Source organism: Oncorhynchus tshawytscha, linkage group LG03 (assembly GCF_018296145.1).
Source record: "Oncorhynchus tshawytscha isolate Ot180627B linkage group LG03, Otsh_v2.0, whole genome shotgun sequence".
In the NCBI taxonomy this organism is placed as follows: Eukaryota; Metazoa; Chordata; class Actinopteri; order Salmoniformes; family Salmonidae; genus Oncorhynchus; species Oncorhynchus tshawytscha.
The window spans coordinates 57578326-57590425 of record NC_056431.1 but is presented as its reverse complement, the minus strand read 5'-3'; the positions used below and the strand labels follow the sequence as shown (position 1 = coordinate 57590425).

The 12100-nt window shown below is 43.1% G+C and overlaps 1 long non-coding RNA gene across 1 annotated transcript; it reads right to left on the bottom strand.

The window, feature by feature from the left end:
- Window positions 1-2496: 2496 nt before the first annotated feature.
- On the bottom strand, window positions 2497-11428 carry LOC112245858. The gene is made up of 6 exons (XR_006083114.1): window positions 11203-11428; window positions 8963-9064; window positions 8645-8852; window positions 7221-7435; window positions 3111-5305; window positions 2497-2994 (listed from the first exon to the last, which is right to left on the bottom strand). It is a non-coding gene; the product is annotated as an uncharacterized LOC112245858 (long non-coding RNA).
- Between the last annotated feature and the right edge of the window lie 672 nt (window positions 11429-12100).

The following is a 12100-nucleotide window of genomic DNA, read 5'->3' as shown; positions in this document are numbered from 1 at the left end:
AACCTAACCACAGTCTTCATAGTGAACAGAAGTCTTTTTCCTCCAGAGGTATAAGCGCTAGATGTCTTCATATTGCTCAAACAGCTAACAAAGGTTTTTACAGAAATATGACAATAACAAGACAAGACAGTTCACAATTTAACTATAGTTCAACTCTACATGGAAATTCACAGTCACATTCTATATCTGAGGGAGTTCGGGCACAGCACAGCAAAATATATTTTGCACATCGCAAATCAATACTACCTGTATCTTGTCTGTTCTCCTGTAGCAGTCTCTGGATGTCAACAGGCTGGAATTCAAACCCGTCATGGTGACTTTTATATAGTGTCTTTATTTACTAATTACTTCAAACACACACTTTCTATTCTGAAAACTGGATGTGCCAGTAAAGGTCTGTTTTTAGAAACCAAAACCCTACCCATAATAACCAACCCAAACAGCATCCAGTCTGACAGCTACAGTAACACACTCACCCCCTCATGTCTGGAAGACATGAACTCTGTGCTCAGTAGCAGAATGAGAGGTTAAACTAAAGGAAGGTTACACACAGGGTCTGTAGTTATCCCCAGTCCCGATTTACTAGTCTCTGTGGGCTATGGGTGTTATGTCAATTAAGTTAGTTTCATATAAGCCTGAAAATCTGAGGATGGATGGTAGATACAATTACTTGCGAAAGTTTTCAACCCCTTGGCATTTTTCCTATTTTGTTGCCTGACAACCTGAAATTAAAATGTATTTTGGGGAATTTGTATCATTTGATTTACATAACATGCCTACCACTTTGAAGATGCAAAATATTTTTTCTTGTGAAACAAACAAGAAATAAGACAAAAAAACGGAAAACTTGAGAGTGTTCTATTCACCCCCCAAAGCCAATACCCCCCCCCCAAAGACACCCTTTTCAGCAATTACAGCTGCAAGTCTCTTGGGGTATGTCTCTATAAGCTTGGCACATCTAGCCACTGGGATTTTTGCCCATTCTCCAAGGCAAAACTGCTCCAGCTCCTTAAAGTTGGACGAGTTCCGTTGGTGTACAGCAATCTTCAAGTCATACCACAGATTCTCAATTGGGTTGAGGTCTGGGCTTTGACTAGGCCATTCCAAGACATTTAAATTTTCCCCCTTAAACCACTCGAGTGTTGCTTTAGCAGTATGCTTAGGATCATTGTCCTGCTGGAAGGTGAACCTCCGTCCCAGTTTCAAATCTCTGGAAGACCGAAACAGGTTTCCCTCAAGGATTTCCCTATATTTAGAGACATCCATCATTCCTTCAATTCTGACCAGTTTCACAGTCCCTGCTGATGAAAAACATCCCCACAACATGATGCTGCCACCACCATGGGATGGTTTTCTCAGGGTGATGGGAGGTGTTGGGTTTGTGCCAGACATAGCGTTTTCCTTGATGGCCGAAAAATACAATTTTAGTCTCATCTGACCAGAGTACCTTCTTCCATATGTTTGGGGAGTCTTCCACATGCCTTTTTTGCTTATTTCTTTCTTCAAGCAATGGCTTTTTTTGGGCCACTCTTCTGTAGACCAGCTCTGTGGAGTATATGGCTTAAAATGGTTCTATGGACAGATACTCCAATCTCCACTGTGGAGCATTGCAGTTCCTTCAGGGTTATCTTTGGTCTCTTTGTTGCCTCTCTGATTAATACCCTCCTTGCCTGGTCCATGAGTGTTGGTGAGTGGCCCTCTCTTGGAAGGTTTATTGTGGTGCCATAATCTTTCAATTTTTTTAATAATGGATTTAATGGTGCTCCGTGGGATGTTCAAAGTTTCAGATATTATTTTATAACCCAACCCTGATCCGTACTTCTCCAGAACATTGTCCCTGACCTGTTTGGAGAGCTCCTTGGTCTTCATGGTGCCCCTTGCTTTGTGGTGCCCCTTGCTTAGTGGTGTTGCAGACTCTGTGGCCTTTCAGAACAGGTGTATATATAGTGAGATCATGTGACAGGTCATGTGCCACTTATGGGACTTCTGAAGGTAATTGGTTGCACCAGATCTTATTTAGGGGCTTCATAGCAAAGGAGGTGAATACATATGCTGCACCACTTCTCTGTTTATATTTTTTAGAATTTTTTGAAACAAGTAATTTTTTTCATTTCACTTCACCAATTTGGACTATTTTGTGTATGTCTTTACATGAAATAAAAATACAAATCTATTTAAATTACAGGTTGTAATGCAACAAAATAGGAAATACATCAAGAGGGATGAATACTTTTGCAAGGCACTGTAGATCGGTATGGTTTGGCCATGCAATCTGGACATAACATAGTAAACAAAAATCCAGGACACTCAAATGAATATCACATATTACGTATGGTATGTATTCATTTGTGGATGTCAATCATCCCTTTTGTCACGACTTCCACCGAAGTTGTTCTTCCCTCTCCTTGTTCGGGCGGTGTTCGGCGGTCAACGTCACCGGCTTTCTAGCTGCCACCGATCCATGTTTCATTTTTCCTTTTGTTTTGTCTGTTTTACACACCTGGTTCCCATCTCATGATTATGTTCCTTATTTAACCCTCTGGTTTCCCTTTCTGTTTTGTGCGTGATTGTCTTTCGTGTGTTGGAGTTCGTATCCTTTTTTGTATTTGTTTTATAACGGGATTTTTGTTCCGTTCTCGGATGGAGTAAATAGTTTGACACGTGTTCTGCTCAGTAAACACAGTGGTTTTACTCTTACCTGTGTCCTGCGCCTGACTCCTTCGCTCTCCTCTAGATAGACTCTGACAGTTTGACACGTGTTCTGCTCAGTAAACACAGTGGTTTTACTCTTACCTGTGTCCTGCGCCTGAGTCCTTCGCTGTCCTCTAGATAAACTGACAGTTTGACACGTGTTCTGCTCAGTAAACACAGTGGTTTTACTCTTACATGTGTCCTGCGCCTGACTACTTTGCTGTCCTCTAGATAGACTCTGACAGTTTGACACGTGTTCTGCTCAGTAAACACAGTGGTTTTACTCTTACCTGTGTCCTGCGCCTGACTCCTTCGCTGTCCTCTAGATAGACTCTGACAGTTTGACACGTGTTCTGCTCAGTAAACACAGTGGTTTTACTCACGTGTTCTGCTCAGTAAACACAGTGGTTTACTCTTACCTGACTCCTTCGCTCTCCTCTAGATAGACTCTGACAGTTTGACACGTGTTCTGCTCAGTAAACACAGTGGTTTTACTCTTACCTGACTCCTTCGCTCTCCTCTAGATAGACTCTGACAGTTTGACACGTGTTCTGCTCAGTAAACACAGTGGTTTTACTCTTACCTGACTCCTTCGCTCTCCTCTAGATAGACTCTGACAGTTTGACACGTGTTCTGCTCAGTAAACACAGTGGTTTTACTCTTACCTGTGTCCTGCGCCTGACTCCTTCGCTGTCCTCTAGATAAACTCTGACAGTTTGACACGTGTTCTGCTAAGTAAACACACGCTAGGGTTAAGGTTAGGAGTTAGGTTAAAGGGTTAAGTTTAGGGGAAGGGTTAGCTAACATGCTAAATAGTTGCAAAGTAGCTCAAAAGTAGTATGTAGTTGCAAAGTTGCTAATTAGCTAAAACGCTAAAGCTGTCCATTATGAGATACGAACACACAACCTTTGTGTTGCTAAATGTAACATATGATACTAATTTGAGTGTCTGGACTTTAATTCACTATGGTACGTCTAGTTTATGAGGCCAGCCTGGGCCATGATAGTATGAGTTGATTGTTTAGATAAGCATGTGTGTGATTGGATGCACAGTTGAATATATATGTGTGTGTTTTTTGTTTTTTTCTTCACAGGGGCAGACTTGCCAGATGGGCTGGTCCAGCCTACTGGGCCTGTCTAACTTAGGTTTTAACTCAAAATGATAATCATCTGGCTAATAATGAGGTCCTCAAGGAACGAAATGGCCAGTGTGTTAGAAATGACAGGGCCCATTTTTGGTCACACTCTGCCTCTGTGTGTGTGACTGTTTGTCTTTGTCTTAATTTTGCTGAATTTTCACTGGGATATTTCCCTCCCACAATGAATGCACTGGGAGCAAAGCCAAACGAGGTAGCAGCAGAGAGAGTAGATGAAGAATCTCTCTGTCTCCTTTTCCTTTACTCACTGTCTTTCTCTCCCTCTGCCACAAATATCAGTACTGGTTTCAGTTGTGCTGCCTTTTTATGGATGCATACAAACCAATGACTGGAAGAAACACACAAACAGCGCACACACAAATACACACACTGTGCACAGAAACACACACAAATACACACACTGTGCACAGAAACACACACAACGACTGGACTTGAGAGAGGTGATATGTGCATATTGATAAACCATCGCTCAGCTCTAACAGTAAAAGAGAAATACCATGAGACAGGTGTGTGTGACTCACAGCCCAGGAGGCGGGACACAATTTAAAGACCTTCTCTCAGATGATTTCTGCCCCCTGGAGAGGAAACCAGCAGCTTTGGCAAGAATTCCACAAAATCCCCTTTGCTTTCACAAGAACTGAAAATATCAGTTTCAGGCTGTGATTCACTGATGTTACCATGCTGGCTTGTTCATTGGTCCTGGACCCTCCACTCGGGCAGGGGTCAGTATATGCTTCACAGATGGATCAGAACACCAGATGCTCCTGGATGCTTCTAACATCATAATAAGCACACACATTCACTGATGACAAGTACACACAGACACATACACACACACACTGATGACACTTGTTTATGACAAAAGTAAGTTCTCCCATGGAGGGAAGGTGCTTTCTGTTCTGGAAGATCTGATCTGTCAACCAACAGTCATAAGGTTGCTATGAACACTTATAAGGTCACTATTAACACTCATAGTGGCGCTACAGACACTCATAGCAGCACTATGAATACCCTTAACATAGTGTATGTGTGTGTATGTTCACAGTGCCAGAGGGAGAAGGTTGCTTCATTCCCATTAGCACATTCATTTGAACAGCATGGGAAGGGACTTAACGCTTTACTAACCAATCAGTCTAGCCATGGTCGTCATCAGTCCAATCACAGCCTGGTGGTGAGGATATTGTCAAAACAAAGACAACACCAGTCAGACAGACTAAGTGTTGGGTCTCAGACATCCAGTCCCATGTTGGGGGTCAGGGTCAGGGGTTGAAGGTCAGGGGTCATGGCAGGCCAACTTGTCTGCAGCTGGAGTCCCAGAGGCCACAATGGAGCTGTGGGTCGTAGGTGTTTGGTGATGTCATCTCTGTGCGCCCATTGCTCCAGTAGGCTCCTCCCTCCCCCTCCAGAGACGGAAATAGAGCAGTGTAGAGGACCGTGGACGCTCCCTGGGACGGGCTCTGGGGGCACAACACAAACTGTCAGACTGTTATACATAACGCATGCACCCAGGCACGCACACACGGACACACAACGAGGCTGTTATATAAACACACACAACCAGCAGAGCTTCACTGGCATAAAGATACAGCTAGATCTACACCCTAACAACAAAAGCCTACAGTATTTCTACAACAACATGACTTTTCAACCTATTTCTACATGAGACTGACTTCAACCTATTTCTACATGCACCATTAATAACAGGCTCCTCAGCACTATCACATTAATACACACACACACACACACACACACACACACACACACACACACACACACACACACTGTTTATCAGTATTAATGTGATAGTGCTGAGGAGCCTGTTATTAATGGTGCATTTGTAGCTGCACATCAGAGGCTCCCTAAAGGTCATTTACTTAGGCAACTGCCTGTAGTGATTACGCTCTATAACACCCACACAGCACACACAGGGCTGTCTCCTTCCATCCCATCCTCCAGACACACACAGTGCTGTCTCCTTCCATCCCATCCTCCAGACACACACAGTGCTGTCTCCTTCCATCCCATCCTCCAGACACACACAGGGCTGTCTCCTTCCATCCCATCCTCCAGACACACACAGTGCTGTCTCCTTCCATCCCATCCTCCAGACACACACAGAGGGCTGTCTCCTTCCATCCCATCCTCCAGACACACACAGTGCTGTCTCCTTCCATCCCATCCTCCAGACACACACAGGGCTGTCTCCTTCCATCCCATCCTCCAGACACACACAGGGCTGTCTCCTTCCATCCCATCCTCCAGACACACACAGGGCTGCCTCCTTCCATCCCATCCTCCAGACACACACAGTGCTGTCTCCTTCCATCCCATCCTCCAGACACACACAGGGCTGTCTCCTTCCATCCCATCCTCCAGACACACACAGGGCTGCCTCCTTCCATCCCATCCTGCAGACATTAACAGGGCCTCCAGGCCAATGCTTTAAGATATGAAACACGATCTAAAATAACCCCAATGAAATGAACAACTATTTAGTTATCAACAAGCAAATGTTTTAACATTTAATTTTGTGTTTGTGTCTTTGTGTCTGTGTGTGTGTGAGTGTGTCTATGTGTGCATGCGTGTGTGTCTGTGTGTGTTGGTAGAGCATGGCGCTGGCAACACCAGGGTTGTGGGTTCGATTCCAATGGGGGACCAGTATGAAAAAGTACCAAAATGTATGCACTCACAACTGTAAGTCACTGCTAAATGCCTCAACAGTAAAAGACAGAGTCATGGGACATTGATTCATGCATAACTTATGGAGATTCTGAACATTCTCATCTTTCTTAAACTTGGCAAGTTTTCCCTCTTCATCTCTCTTTCCCTTCACTTCTCTCTCTGCCTAAAAATACACTCTGAAGTCAGTATGGTACTGAAATGCCACATTTTAAGATACTTATTCCGTAATTAACTTCTTGAATAAATCGTTCCGATTTATTCTGAAAACTTTGACATTAGCCAGATACAGGAAACTCAATGGTAGCCATATAACTCTATGCACAATGATGACTTTTAACAATTCCACAGAACAGTTTACAAAAACACATTTACATGAAGAACAGTGCATGATGGCACAAACAGTACAAACAGTCATTATGTTACCAAACGTTGCATCTGCACTGTTCAGTAAATGTGCATTTGCACAGTAAATATGTTTCTATAAAATGTTTAGTGGAAATTGTTAAAAGGAGTCCTTGTGCATAGAGTTGTAGGTTTGTTTAACTTTACAATCATTGGTTTTTGTTTGGCATAAATGTATAAAGTGAAAAATCTGAGTCTCAGCATCATTCTGTTACTGTGTAATTGACAATACTCGATTAGCACTGTGTGTGTGTGTGTGTGTGTGTGTGTGTGTGTGTGTGTGTGTACCCTAAAGAGCAGGCGTGCGATGGCTGTCTGTGCGAGGCGGGCGGTGGGGAAGAGGTGGCAGTAGAGTGAAGTGTCGACCATCCCAGGGTCCACTGCACATGAGCTCACTGGAAACCCTCCTCTATCCAGCCTCTGTTGCAGGTGGGAGGAAAATAACAGTAGTGCCAGCTTACTCTGGGAGTACGCCGCATGGGCCGAATAACACTGCCTGAAGACTGAAAGAGAGGGGGGAGAAAGATGTTGAAAAAAGGTCTGGAGTGGGAGGAAATTAGGAGAGGAGGGTGTGTGTGTATGTGATGCGTGGGTTGACTCATAACCCGTAGTCCACACGGTTATATCCGCTGGGCGTGTGGGTTTAGGGTCATGAAATATTATGTGGATGAAGGGTGGCTGGATTGAATACAGAGAAAACACTACCTTAAAAATTCTATAAATATATAATTATTGTGCAATTTAAATCTATAGGTTTTTCTATCATTATTTTAGGCTATCTGGTATTAGTGCATAAGCCTAAGCTTTAGTGCCTAACTGTACGCATGCCAAATAGCCTACACACCAATCGCCAAATGCATTTGGGAAAGGGCAGAAAAAGTTAATGTCAATCCACGGAAACAAGAAGGACAATGTCAGAGTTTAATTCAGTAAGAGAAAAGCTGCAAAATGGAGTGGACGATCAAGAGACAGGAGGGCCGGAAAAGTCATGTTTGGGAAAGATTTGGTGAAGTGGTAAAGAGGGTGACACCAGGCTATGTTATGCGTGATGATTGTGATGATTTCTTCCCGGTCCCTAAATGTCTTTGCGCCCCGAAAGAAGCAGAGATGACAGAGAAAACGTAACCGATGTCAACTAGATTGAAGCATTCATTCTATCGATTTATGACATTCTGTTGACCAAGCGTTTATTTAGTCTTCTAGGGCAACATAATGAGTGAAGAGAAGCTGCATGTATCTAATTATAGACGGGGCAGCAGGTAGCCTAGTGGTTAGAGCGTTGGACTAGTCACCTAAAGGTTGCCGATCGAATCCCAGAGCTGACAAGGTAAAAATCTGTAATTTTGCCCCTGAACAAGGCAGTTAACCTACTGTTCCTAGGCCGTCATTGAAAATAAGAATTTGTTCTTATTTGACTTGCCTAGTTAAATAAAGGTTAAAAAAATAAATAAATAGACAAGTTGATTAACAAATAGCCTACCGAAATGTCAGAAATTATAAGCAGAAACATATCTACAATCAGGCAGAAAGATTGACCAAAAAAATCGTTATGCCTGCAGCGCATGTTCTATATTAGTGGGTTAGGGACGGGTGCGTGCCTCAGATGTTCACTTTATCACATATACTCGGGCAGTTGCGGATGGGTAATTAGTAATTGCAGGCAGGTGCAGGTGAACAAACAGCTCACCCGTACCCCACTAGTGTGTGTGTACCTGTTTAGCAGGCTGTCTAGTTGTATCTCTCCAGCACCATGAGCTGACGAGGAGAGGGTGACAACACGTGAGCAGGAACCACGTTTCCCAGAATGCTTTAATGTGTCTAACAGCAGCAAGGTCAACAGGAAGTGACCTAGGTAGTTGATCCCAAAGTGACGCTCAAAGCCCTCCTCTGTACGACCCTCAGGGACCAACATGACCACCGCTGCATGTGTGCACAAACACAAATAGTTAAGACACAGTTCGTTTAAGAATGTAAGTCTCATATCAAGCGTATAGGTCGGCAGATTGATTGGTTGATTGTGTGTCACTCACCATTGTTGACTAAGATGTGCAGCGGTAGGCCTCGTCTCTTGGTACTCTGGACAAATTGCCTGACTGACTGCAAAGATACCAGATTCAACTGATCAAACTCCACTGAAAACACAAAACACACACACACCATTAATTTAAATACAATACACAGTACAGATATAAGATCTTAATTTGATTACCCTGTTGCAGGAGATTTTTCCTGTAATACAGAACATTTTAAATGTGTAGTGTAGTTTAGGTTTAAAAAGGCTTCTGAAGTTTGTAATTTCCACTTAGAAATTTCAGACTTGTTTTTCCCTTACGAAATATGTATCAACCCTTACAAAAATCACTATTAATTATAATACATTTAATAATTCCCATTACTTGTTGCTGCAGGATTAATCTCCTGCTGTAGCAAACTGGCTCAAATTAAGATCCTACATCTGTAAATACACATATACGGGTAGAAGGTCCTATAGGCAGATCATTTGAGCACACAGAAACAAACAAACACACACACAGCATAATCAGCACTCTTGTAAAAAACAAACAAATTCTGCTAACTGTGTCTGTAGTGGAAAATCAAAGCAGCATCAATGTATTAATCTCCTACAGTAGGCTCTTCTCTAATAGAGAACACAAACTGCTGCTAGCTTCATACACATTATACTACATGATACCAATACCTCCTCCTAACATCTCATACAGTAAGTATTCTGCAGCAGCAACGCTGGCAGGACTTGCTGTAGGACCTCTGCTCTGTGTGTGTTGTGTGTGTGTCTGTGTGTGTGACTTTCAGATAGCCTTTCACAATGGATGATTTTTAGTCCAGGGCTAAACTTATCCTGGGTTAAAAGTAGCCTAGGGCTAGCTTACCCTTGTTTCACACTAGCATTAGTTTACCCAGGGTGAAACCAAAATGTCCAGCTTGAAAAGCCCTAGTCCTCTGGCTGTGTGCATGTGAGGATTGTTTGTGTTTGTGTGTGTGTGTTTGTGTGTTTCATACACAGGCTAAGCCAGGGTTTGATACTGATATGAGAATAATTTTACTCATGCCAAATTCCAGTCCTAACCCTGTGTGCTTATAGCTAGCTTTGCCCCTGTCTGAATGCCTGCCTGCCTTTCTGTCCCCATGTCCCCAACCTGTCATCCTGTCTTTCTGAGTATGTGCAGATTTTGCTATAAACGGGTGGTGTTTTGATTGGCTCTGGCAAAACATAAGAAGCCTTTGGTGTACATGTGCTTTGCTATTTTCCTCTCAACAATTGGGCATTTAGGGCACACTCCACTCCTTTCCTATCCTTTCCACCCCATCCTCTTCATCTCTCCCTTCCACTCCACCTTTTCTACCTGTGATAATTACAACGAGGATCTGGGCTCCATGCCAGAGAGATAAGCACATTTTACACCTACAAGCTTTTCATTCTGTTAATGTACCCAGTGCTACTCCACTCTGACCCAATACACTACTGCACCACTGCTACAGTCCATATCAAATGCACTGTTAATACACTACTGTCTATCAAATGTAGCCTAGCTACTGCAGTGTTACATTTAATATAGTGTCCAGTCATGACTCACAAAAGTAGGTGGGTAAATTCTGAGCACCTATCAAGATGACGGTAGGCAAATAACTCAACTTTAATACAAAAAAACGCTAATAGGTGGTCAAACACTTTTCACTATTCAGTACTCTGCTTACTTACATTTATCCTCCATTACACCACTGGTTAACACACTGTTCCCTTTCAGTCGATGACTCTGTATACAATACTTTGGGGAGTCACCGACCAATCAACAGCACGAGGGAATGCCAAGCCCGCCCCCAGAAGCATCCATTTCCTAAATTCTTTTGCTTTTCAGCTCACCTGATGGAAGAATGTGTCACGCAATTTACAAACTTTTCAAGCACACGAAGACTACGAGATTCCGCACTAACTAAAGTGTCTGTTAGTGGGGAGAGAGTACTCGCCCCCCTAGATGTTGCGAGTTTTGGGTCTTGGTATACGTTTTTGTGTTTGCTAAAAGCTAACTACTTTCTGCTCTGTTTGTGTAGCTAATATTTCCTTGCTTGGGTAGGATTTATGTTGGCTAAAAACCCACTCCTTTGTTTTCTGCTTGTGTAGCCAGTACTTCCTTGCTTGAGTAACATGGCTAGTGGTAAGAGTACATTTTTTAAAAAGGCTAACCATCCGAGTTTGAACCTCCTACCGTGCCAATGGGCATGTGGTTTCACAATGAAAATGAAAGATACTCACGAGTGCTGTCCTGTTTGCCTGGGGTGGAAACATGCTCAGGAGGCTTTGGCTCGGACCAATTTGTGTGACCATTGTCTCTGACTGGGCTCAACTTTCATTGGGCGTCGGGCTGAATTAGTGAGAAAGATTGGGGCTGCTGGTGAAGGGTCAACCGGTGATTTGACCTTGATAAGCGGCAGTGGTGGTCGGAGTTGATAGGAGTGTCATCCCAGCCGTGTGAGGCTCATTCCGGTTTCTCTGGCAGTGTTCAGAGTCCGGATTCCGGGATGATATAGTATCCCTGGTTGGCTCTGGAGGGATTTCAGAGTGTCAATCGGATGACGTCAGTCCGGGGCAGCCTACATCCCCAGCTTTGGATTCGGCGGGGCAGAGTGAACCATTAGTGCTTAATGCAACTTTGATGGAGCTATATCGTAGGGCGACAAATCACCTGGGGGTGGATTGGCCGTCTTCTCCCCACAAGAGTTTCAAATCAAATTGAATTTGTCACATGCTTACTTACGAGCCCTTCCCAACAATGCAGAGAGAAATAAAAAAGTGAAATAATAGAAAAATAAAACACGTAATAATAAAACACAATGAGTATATATATATATACAGTGCCAAGAAAGGTATCCCTTTGGAATTATCATAAGTCTACAATAGACAAACACCATCTGCTTAAACTAATAACACAAACAATTATATGTTAAACCGCATAAACATTAACAGTGCAGGCTGGAAAAAGTATGTGAACCCTTGGATTTAACAACTGGTTGACTCTCCTTTGGCAGCAACAACCTCAACCCAACGTTTTCTGTAGTTGCAGATCAGACCTCCACAACGGTCAGGAGGAATTTTGGACCATTCATCTTTACAAAACTGTTTAAGTTCAGCAATATTCTTAGGATGTCTGGTG